Genomic DNA, 10,937 nt, shown 5'->3' on the forward strand with positions numbered 1-10,937 from the left:
AGTAGGTTGCGGGATTAATCACATGCGAAATCAACAAATTTTTCTTGATGAGTGTCGAACCTCGAAAGAAACTGATGTTTTCAAATGAATAGGATTAATAAACTATAGCCAAGTTTGTAACTAAGTATTGTAAATAAAAATTTACTGAAAAAGGCATATTAACCTGCATTTTCTTAGGCAAGTTTTCCACAACACTCCAGCTAGCCGCTAGGTACAATATCTACTTGAGATTCATCAAGCATGTCCTCATTATCTTTTTCTGTAATATCGTCGGATAATTTACCATCAACTTTAGCCTGGATACCACCATAGTTGTACTAAAAATGGAAAACAAAAAAAAACCATATCAGAGACTCCGGACAGAAATATTACATAAACATGTATAATCAATATTAAAGAGAACCATGTTATCCATTTTATTTTGGCACTAAAAAGAAAAAGCTTCAGATACTGTCTGACAAAATATCCATACAAGTGAACAAAAACATCTGCACATCATAATTCTAGCCAGAACTTTTTACTCAAGAAATCCATAAGGGCAGCTGAATTTTTTTCCCAAAATTTGTTTTAGCATTAAGACACATTTAGCATTTATTACTATTTTCAAAGAGATGAACCAGACTCTTGAAGGAGTTACCTGATCCATGAATAGCAAAGAATTCCAGAATTACATAGGTCAAGCTCGATCCACTCAAACAAGTCCCTGGGATAACAAAGACCAGGGTTAAAGAAGATAACTCCTAATATTGAATATTATTCAGCTACATCTCTTTAAAGATTATGTAAGACCTACCTTGTTTGCAGTGCTCTGAGTAAGCTATCACAATAAGCTTTGCCTATAGATAGATCAGATTTTCCCGTATCTATTATAATTTTTGAGAAGTTGGCAAATATGATAGTAGCACCGAGCTTTCGAAATTCAGCCAATAATAGTGCTAAGGCCTTTTGCATAACTTGCCAACATAAAAAAAAGTCAGAAAAACATTAAATGTAAAAATATATGAAAACAATCATGTTCTGCAATATTTGGTAAATACTGTTGTAGCTTCTTTTTTTTAATCCATAGATTAGTTAACAAACTTAATGAGATGTGAACTTGCTTCTATTGCTATGTAAGAAACAATTTTCAGAAAGAAATAGAGTAAATGAAGAAGGAAACATCAAACACTCCTATCCAAAAACACTTAACGAGCTCAAAATGACCGACAAATCTTGTGTAATATAAGATTACCTTGTGAAGCATGCGGTGAAGGGCTAGGTCATGAAGCTTTGAGTGTGGACTGAATTATTAACAGAGAAAATGATTTTCTAATTCATATCGGATTGCATTGGTATAATAATTGCACAAGGTGTTCTTGTGCATAGTAGTAAATTACTCAAAAATGATAGAATTGTGAGAAAGGAAAAGGCTCATAAGCTCATTCCTTCAGCATTTGCCTGAATACTATACTATAGTATACTATATTGTACTCTTTTATACATTTAAATGTACGTTTAACTAATCACTGTGCAATTTAAATGTACGTTATATTTACTACACTACACATGCACGAATAAGCAGAGTTAAAAAGAGAGGCATAGAAGTATAGGATACCAGTGGTAGCGCTGTGATCATGTGATAACCCGTAAATAACTTCTCTTCAGTGAAAACAGTTAGTTCCATAGTAAAAAGGTACTTGAATTCCTGCCAATCCCTTTCCTACATACTACATTGATAACTTTTTTTTATATATTTTACAAATGACCGAGTACATTGAGACTTAAAGTTCTACCTCGATGTGGAAAAGGCTTTTAATAAGCATACCTCAAATAGACGACCCTTACATCAACATCAAATCAAGGTTGTCAGCTAGCCAATAGACTGCTCTTTCAAACTCTGTGATGTTCCCCATAATAATGAGACTATGATAAGAAAATGAATATCAAAGAAGTAATCAAGTAAACTAAATAAAAGGAACCATAAAACAAAGTAAAAATGTTCATTGGCTTCTAGAATGGGACGATTTATATAGAAATGGCGTGCCTCGATAATGACTCTATAAGTGTAATCCCTTGTACTGTTCTGATAAGTGGTCAAGCTGAAACAAATATGACCATAAAGTTAGATAACCTACCTAATATCGAGTAACCATATAAGATGTTTACAACCTGGTCACTACCTTCAAATTGCCAAGCTCGCTAAGGGAGTCCGTGAACGATTTGGACATAGGTTAAAGTTCATCATGCTGCAATTTCACTTTCATATTAACCGACAATAAACATAATCAAATATCTAATCTTCTAACCATAACAACCTATAATAATTAAAGTAAAATAGAAACAAAATTTTTAAATTTAACTAACCAGAAAAGCATGTGTCAAGTAGTTATCATAGTCATGATAAAACCTGAAAAAATAAAACAGAACAAATAAACAATTGCAATTAAACCTCAAGAATTCCCCCAAATTTCGAAAACTAACCAACAATCACAAATATCATAATTCAATTACACATCACTACAACAAAACTCTATTAAAATAAAAACATAAAATTTGAAAATAAATTCGAAATAAACTTACTTTTCTCACATAAATCGAGTAGACCCAACTTCTTTCAAGATTATTTAGCACCATTCGAACTCGATTTAGGAATTAATCGAGTTTAATTAAAGGTTTGTACAAATAGGGATATAATTAGGTTAAGAGAAAGTGATTGAGAAGAGAGACAGTGAGAGATGAGAGAGAAGAGAGACTGAGAGAAGAGAGACGAGACATTGAGAGAGAAAGAAGAGAGAAAAGAGAAGAGAGAATGAGAGAGAGAGAAGAGAGAATGAGAGAGGGGGAAAAACTGAGAATAAAATTTTTGGTTAATGGGGGGATTCTTTTGGTGTATTAACGGGGGAAAGAAAGAAGCGGGGCTTTTTTTATTTTTTTTAAAATGATTATAGACATCGGTTGGTTAAGATACCGATGTCTTACAATACCTTTAACATCGGTTTTGAAGCAACCAATGTTAAAATTGCTTTTAACATCAGTGACATTTCTAACCGATGTTAAAAGGGTGATGTCGTAGGCACTATTTCTAGTAGTGATAACTCTTCTATAGAGCTGTTCTTGAATTCAGTTCCATTATCACTTCTAATGATATTCACTTTGTATGTTGATCCTTTTTCTAGTTCTCTTACATGATCAAGAAGAATGGATGCAGTTTCATCCTTGGTGTGCAAAAAGTATACCCATGTGTATCTTGTATTTTCATCAACAATTACAAGTACATACCTCTTCTTGACAGTCGACATAACATTGATTGGACCAAAGAGATCAATATTAAGTAGATGATATGGTTCAAGAATGGAAGATTTAGTTTTACTCTTGAAAGATATTTTCCTTTGCTTGGATTTATGGCATGAGTCACAGAATCTATCAGGGGTAAATACTGTGTTGGGCAATCCTCTCACAAGATCTTTCATCACAAGTTCATGATGCAGTTGAAATTAAGGTGGGAAAGTCTTTTATGCCAGTTCCAGCTGTCTTCCACAGATGCTCTACTAAGTAGAAAAACATCTGATTCATCAGTATTTGTGGAGACCCCGGCTTATACAAATTACCATGTCTAATCCCAGTCAGTGCAATCTTGCCATCGAATTTACTGACTATTTCACAATATTCTCCATAGAAATTCACAAGGTAACCTCAGTCACAGATCCGACTCACACTGATCAAGTTATGCTTGAGTCCTGCAACCAGAGCTATATTTTCAATGATTATATTCCCAAGATTGATTTTGCCATATCCCAATATTTTTCCTAAGTTTCCATCTGCATAAGAAACACTTGGGTCAGCCTTCCCCTTAAACTATGATAACAGGGACTTATAACTAGTCATGTGTCCTGAGCATCCACTATTCAAGACTTGATAATTTCTCCTGTTACCCTGCAATTAGTATTCAAACTCGGTTAGGGTTTTTAAGGACCCATACTTGCTTGGATCATTTGGCCTTTTTTAAATTTGTTAACACATGCAGCAGAAGACTTCATATTAAAGTTTATGTTAACATTCTTACTGTCAGTATTTACACATGCAGAAACAGGTTTTGCTTTATTTAAAGAGGATTTCAGTTCATAATAATTAAAGTACAAACTGTGATACTCTTTATATGTACAGTAAAACCTCTGTAAATTAATACTCGATTAATTAATAATCTCTCTAAATTAATAATTTTGTCCGGTCCCGACTTGGGCCAGTTCAAAAAATGATCAATTTCGATAAGATAATAAGATAATAATTTTTTTGAAAATCCTGTATAAAAATATGGTCCCAATAAAACTATAAATTAATAATTCCCTTATATTCATAAAAATATAGCTATTACATCTTTGTAAAATATGATTCAATTGTAGTTTGCTTTTTCATATAATTTAAATCAACATGAAGTTCATCCCTAATCTTCCTTATTGCATCCAAAAACTCGGGTGTGGTGCTTTCATGTTGCATCAAAAAGTTATTAAGCATTTTTGATGCCTTGAGTGCTTCTTTACGTGTAACCGGCTCCAACGGTGTTGTATCGTCTTCAAGATCATCTTCAACACTATTTTCAAGGGTGGTGTTTGCAATCTCTTCTATACTCTGGACCTCGGAACATGATTCATTTTCACCCGGATAATCTAAGAAGTTATTAACATCCATTTTATTACGATAACCTAGATCCTTAATCATCACCTCAAGTTCATGAATGTATTCTTCCGGAGTTGTATGTTCATTTAAATTGCTCGAAACTTCATCTATGGAACGAATTTTGCAATGTTGAAAGCACCTTGCTACCGAAAATTCTCTATAAATTAATAATTATTAATTTATCGATTAATTAATACCTCTCTAAATTAATAGAATTCTCCGGTCCCAACTATATTAATTTATAGAGGTTTTACTGTATAAATAGAGTGTCAAACACTACCACAATGAAAATAAGGGTTCTGTGGTTTACATCTAACTGTTATATTCCTAAACTCTGATTTGGAAGGCAAAGTATTTATCTCTTTATTCTTCCTGCAAGAACTAGCAAGATGTTTAGTGTTACCACAGTTCAAGCAAGTTTTTTTAGGTACATTGAGAGCAGTTACATAATTACCATTTTTATTAACACCAACTTTGTCATTCCTATTTTTCCTAGGCTTTTTCTCCTTATTTTTCATGTGTATATCCTTCAGCTTTTGCTTAAGCTATTTCTAAGTCATTAAACCAATATTTATTGATCTTGTGTGAACTTGTTCACTCTTATCATTATTTAAGTTTGATTTAGGTGTTGTGGTTGAACCTACCTCATTAACTGACTTAATAGAATCAACACTTGGATTAAACTTAATAGGTTTTAACTGAACCTTGTTCAGTTTACCCTTAGTATCAGTATTTACTGGTTTAATTTTCTCAGTTTCTTTTCCAATTTTCTTATATGAATTAGATCTATTAGCATATCATAGTCCTGATCCCCAACAACCATTTTCTAAGATTTCCTGAGTTGTCTTTCCTGAGTTAGTCCAAAGCTTAATTACTTTTCTTTCTTTAGCTAACTCCTTTTTTAGATAAGCATATGTTTTTTTACAATTTTTCTTTAACCTAAACAACATTATCTCTTTAGTTTTGAATTTCTAGCATGGAAAGTAACTCAATTTCTAGGTGATCATTCCTTTTTCTTAACTCAGAGTTTTCACTCTTAATTCTGTTATTTTCTAAAGTTTGATCCCTATAACTAATATGCAGAGATTTAAGAAACAGTCTTAATTCACACGTATTATCAGTATCAAAAGAAAGTGTGGTTTGAGGTACCTTTAACTCAGAAGTCTCAGCCTCAGTTTCAGCATTTGCCATGAAAGTATAGTTCACATCTTCTTCTGAATCTGATAAATCATCTCAGTTTTTCTTCTATGTGATCAAGGCTTGTATCTTTTCAGCTTTTGGTTTTCTGCAGTCAGCTGCAAAATGTTCAATTCCATCACAATTATAGCACATTTCCTTTGACTTGTCAGATTTTTCAGTTTTTGATTTCTTCCAATCAGTATTTCTTCTGTTGTTCCTCTTATCAGAGTTTGAGGAACTGGAACCTTTTCTAGAAAACATTTTTCCTTTCTTGAAGTTCTTGTGGACCAATAGAGCAACCATTTGTTTAATATCTTTATTGTTGTCATGATCACTATCAGAATCTGATTCACTATCAGATGCTAAATCATCATCAGAGTTTGATGATTCAATATCAGGCTTTGTAATCATAGATTTTCCTTTGGAGTGTCCTTTGATCCTGGCTTTCTCCTTTGGCTTCTCTTTAACTTTGAGTGCAATTGGTCTAGTCTTTGATCCTTTTCTCTTGCTTCTTTGTTCCATCTCTAGTTCATAAGTTTTCAACATGCCATAGATCTCACCTAGAGTTATTTCATGAAGCTCATAATTATCCCTTATTGATGTGACCTTAAGGTCCCACTTTTCAGGGAGTGCAAGTAGAAACTTCAAGTTTGAGTCCTCCATATCATATTCCTTGTTCACCAAAGATAGGTGATTCAACAGCTTTTGAAATCTATCATAGATCTCAGTTAAGGACTCATTGTCTCTTGAGTCAAAGTGCTCATATTCTTGTGTAAGTATTGTCCTCCTGCTCTTCTTGATAGCAGTAGTTCCTTGACACTTTACTTCTAAAACATCCCAAATTTCTTTTGATGTTTTACATCCAATAATCCTATTGGACATAACACTATCAAGACTGCTGTGAAAAATATGTCTTACTTTTGCATTTTTCATATTGGATGAAAGATCTTCAGGAGTGTAGTCCTTCTTATCCTTATCAACCATCTTTTCTTCTTCTCCTGCAACAGTAACAACTACCTTCATTAGTCTGTGAGGACCATCATAAATCCTGCTTAATTATTCAGGATTTGTTGCTTCCAAGCACATGGCCATCTTTACTTTCCATATTAGATATTCATGAACCTTCAGAATTGGAACCTTGATAGCCTCATATTTGCTCATATTATGACTTATAGGTTGATTTGCTGGTGCGGCTGGGGGCTGGTGGTAGATTTTGTTGTTCTTCCTTGTCTGCCATTAAGTATTGATTTTCAGATCTTAAACTGTTTGTTTATCAACAACAAGCTCTGATAACAATTGTAAGGTCCGTAATCAACTTTAGAGTGGGGGCTGAATACAGTTTATTCAATCAATTTGACAAAACTTTAACATAATCAATCAGTTTTTATCTTAATCTGATAAAAACTGTTACACAAGTACTCTATCAAAGGATGAACAATTATTCTTCTGAGCTGCTAAGTTACACGAGAGATATATCAATCTGTTTCGTAGCGCGTATAGCATAAACCTAATATGTGCTTTATATAGAGCACAGTTACACAATCAATAAAGAATCATATTCTATTATAGTAAGGAAACCTATACATATCCATGTATGATTGCTTCTGAATAAAAAATTTCACCGCCTTAAATTTCTGCTTTTCTTTTCCTCCTCGAATATCTACTGAAGTGACAAATTCTGATGACATCAACTGTTGATCATCAAGTACTGATGATGTCACTCTTCAGTAAATACTTATATTAACTTCTGATAAAAACTGTTGATAGTTTACCTTCTGATATTATTAATTATATCTAACAGAAAGTTCTTCGGTATCTAGTATTCCTACAATTTTGTTTGATTGAACTCGAGCATTAGCTTAGGTTATAGATAACTTACCAAAATCAGCTCACATATTTTTTCATTAGCTTGCGTTATACATAACTTATCAAAATCAGCTCAGATATTTTTTTCGCTACACCAAAGCTATGTTGACCATCTCATTGAACCATTTTAGAACTCTGAACATTGTTACTAGAAAGATTGATCACATTGAACTTGTTAAGGAACCGGTCGCTACCAGCTTGAGATCTGATATCATATTAAGTAATATGTCGCTCTATAACCTCCAGTTTTTAGAGAAAGATATTTTTCAGAATTTTATATTAATATTCCAAAAGAGCTCATTTCGATCCTAACGAATCGATGCCCCTCGAATATCTGTCCCCGTAAAATTATTACTCTGATCATTTATACCCCCGCCAATTTTACTACCAGTACAAAATTGCCGTCTTCTGATCTCTCCGATCTGTACTAGAATTAGTGAATGCCACTTTCCCTATCATCTTGATAATTATCCCCTCTGTTAGCAATATATAACAGTATGCCCAACCCACAAACATAACAGAGATTTGGAAGCCTTTCATAACCAGAGCTTGGTGCAAACCTGAAATTTGAACCCAAAACTCAGTATTATCAAAGTTTGAATTAGTTATTCCATAACCTCTTGTCCATCTCCTCAAAAGTCAAAACCAGGAATTGATTATCGAAACACCAAGGACCACCACTGATAGCCTTGTTTATTTATTCATCAGAAGAATTTCCTAACAATTTTCATTTGCATCCGAGTCCACCCTATACTTGCATCATTGTATTTCTCAGGAATTTAAAATTTACCTCATTTTATGATACAATTTTCCCAACCCAAATACGCTTTTCTCGCATTCAGCAATTCCTTCATTGATATCTGCATGCAAAATTTTTACTACTCCAAACAATGACACCAAAATCAGCATGTGTCTACGTGGAAGCAGAAAGTTTAAACAAAAAGTGTAACAAAAGGTTTATAAGAGTATCATGTGCATTTAAAGTCGGCAACCAATATTCAAATAGAAGGTTTCTAAGAGTATCATAATAATGTGCATAAAAAATTGTTAACCAAAGATTCAATCCAGAATTTCAAGTAAAAAATAAGAAGAGAACATAATATAAAACGAAGTATAGACACATCAACCATGAATCAGGTAAAACAGAAGTCACGCTCCAATCATCCTTGGACCAATACTTCAGTTTCTCTTCCTCTTGTTTGTTTTCCAGAGTCTTAGTATGAATTCTAAACTTTTACCTAATGTCGCTTTCTTCCCTTCTTTAAAATTCCATAACTCATGGATAGGATACCTTCCACTTTGGTTTATACTCATTCACCTCATTTAATACCGACACCACTGCGTTGTACACTTCATCGCCCTACTCATTCTTTACGACTTTGATGCAATCATCTTCTTCATCAATAAATCTCTGACATGTCACATCCAATCAAAGCATGCAATAAGGAATAAATAGAGAGATCAAGCTTAAATAAAAGAGCGCTCTTGATTTTGTCAAATTACAAAATAGTAAAATGTTGGGGAGAATAAAATACAAGTCATAAAGTAACAACAATGACGAGTGAGAGTAAAAGTATGGCCTGCTTAGACGAGAGCAGCTGACAAGAAATTTTATGTACAGAATGCTTACCTTACTGTCTGAACCAACCGTTATGACCTTAAAGGGGTACCAATTTGGTTCCCAGGGTTTGGCTTCTATCAGAGAACTATATGTTGGACAAACTTAGTATTTTAGATTAAGTTGTGAATCATTTTGAGACTCTATATGAGTGAGACACATTATGTGTTAGTGGTGTGTATTTATTGGAACGTATTCTCCTCTTCGAGGGGATTCCAACGCATATTTACACGCCCAAAATGAGTAAAAGGTGAATGAGAACTGATGTTCCAAAGTTTTACCTTTTAATATGAAAAGTGGTTTTTACCACATCGAGAGTAGCACAAACCTATTCCTTAGTTTTTCTTATAAATACCATGTACCACATCGAAAAGAAAAACAAGTCCTTTCAAGCCTCTCTTTATAAATAGAGTCTTAGGGCATCAGTTTTATTAAGTCAAGGGAATAAGAGTCATCTCTTTCATTTTCGGTCTCCTTAGTCTTAAATTTTTCCAATATTCCGGTGATAGTTCTCGGGCTTAGTTCAAGTTCGCTGAGAGTATATTTGATCTATCGATTATACTGGTATCTCGTTTTATCCTGGGAGGCTATCGACTCGCGCATACGGTGAGAGGCGAAATAGCTTTAAGGAGACAGTTTCAACTGGACTCGAGGATCTCCATTTGGTTATATCCTTTCTTTCTCTGTTTGATTGCGTTTACTCACGCACACATTTATTTGATTTATATGTATTAATCGCAGATTGTATTCACAATCTTAAAGCTATATATTTTTTACATATGTGACTGATACATCTGTATCTGCTTGTTTTGTTGAGTAACAGATCGATGGAGAACCAAACTGTGAACGATCCAATGAACATGACGGCTGATCCCAACGCACAGATCACTGGATCTGATGGGGTTCACCAGCAGCCAATTAACCCTAACGCACGGATCGTACGATCTGATGGGGGTCAAACGCCTGTTGGACATGTGCCTTCGGGACATGTGCCTGTGGGACACACTGTCATTAGACAGTTTAGTGTTCCTCTTGGACAGATATCGGCAGGATTCACTCCTCCGATCATACCTGCGGTGCCTACTGGTGTGCATACACCTGTAGTACAGACGCACGTACCATCTGTTCCACATGTGGTGCCTGCTGCACCTATTATGCCAATTGTGCCTGCTGCACATGCTGAAAAACCTGAGAAGTTCAATGGAACGAACTTCAAACGTTGGCAACAAAAGATGCACTTTTATCTGATCACGTTGCATATGGATCGCTTCCTTAAGGAAGAACCACCGTTGCTCACTGCTGAGAGTAACATGCAGACTGTGTATGCCACTGATGCTTGGAAGCACTCCGACTACATCTGTCGGAACTATGTGTTAAATTGTTTGTCTGACTCGTTGTATAACGTATACAGCGCGAAGCCAACATCTAAGGTCTTATGGGAGTCACTTGACCATAAGTATAAAACCGAGGACGCTGGGGCAAAGAAGTGGATTGTTGGCCGCTTTCTTGATTATAAGATGGCAGACTCTAAGACTGTGGTCAGTCAGGTGCAGGAACTGTAGGTGATCATTCATGACATTCATGCTGAGGGAATGGTCATAAGTGAGTCTTTCCAAGTTGC

This window comes from Apium graveolens, chromosome 2, assembly GCF_009905375.1.
Source record: "Apium graveolens cultivar Ventura chromosome 2, ASM990537v1, whole genome shotgun sequence".
Lineage (NCBI taxonomy): Eukaryota > Viridiplantae > Streptophyta > Magnoliopsida > Apiales > Apiaceae > Apium > Apium graveolens.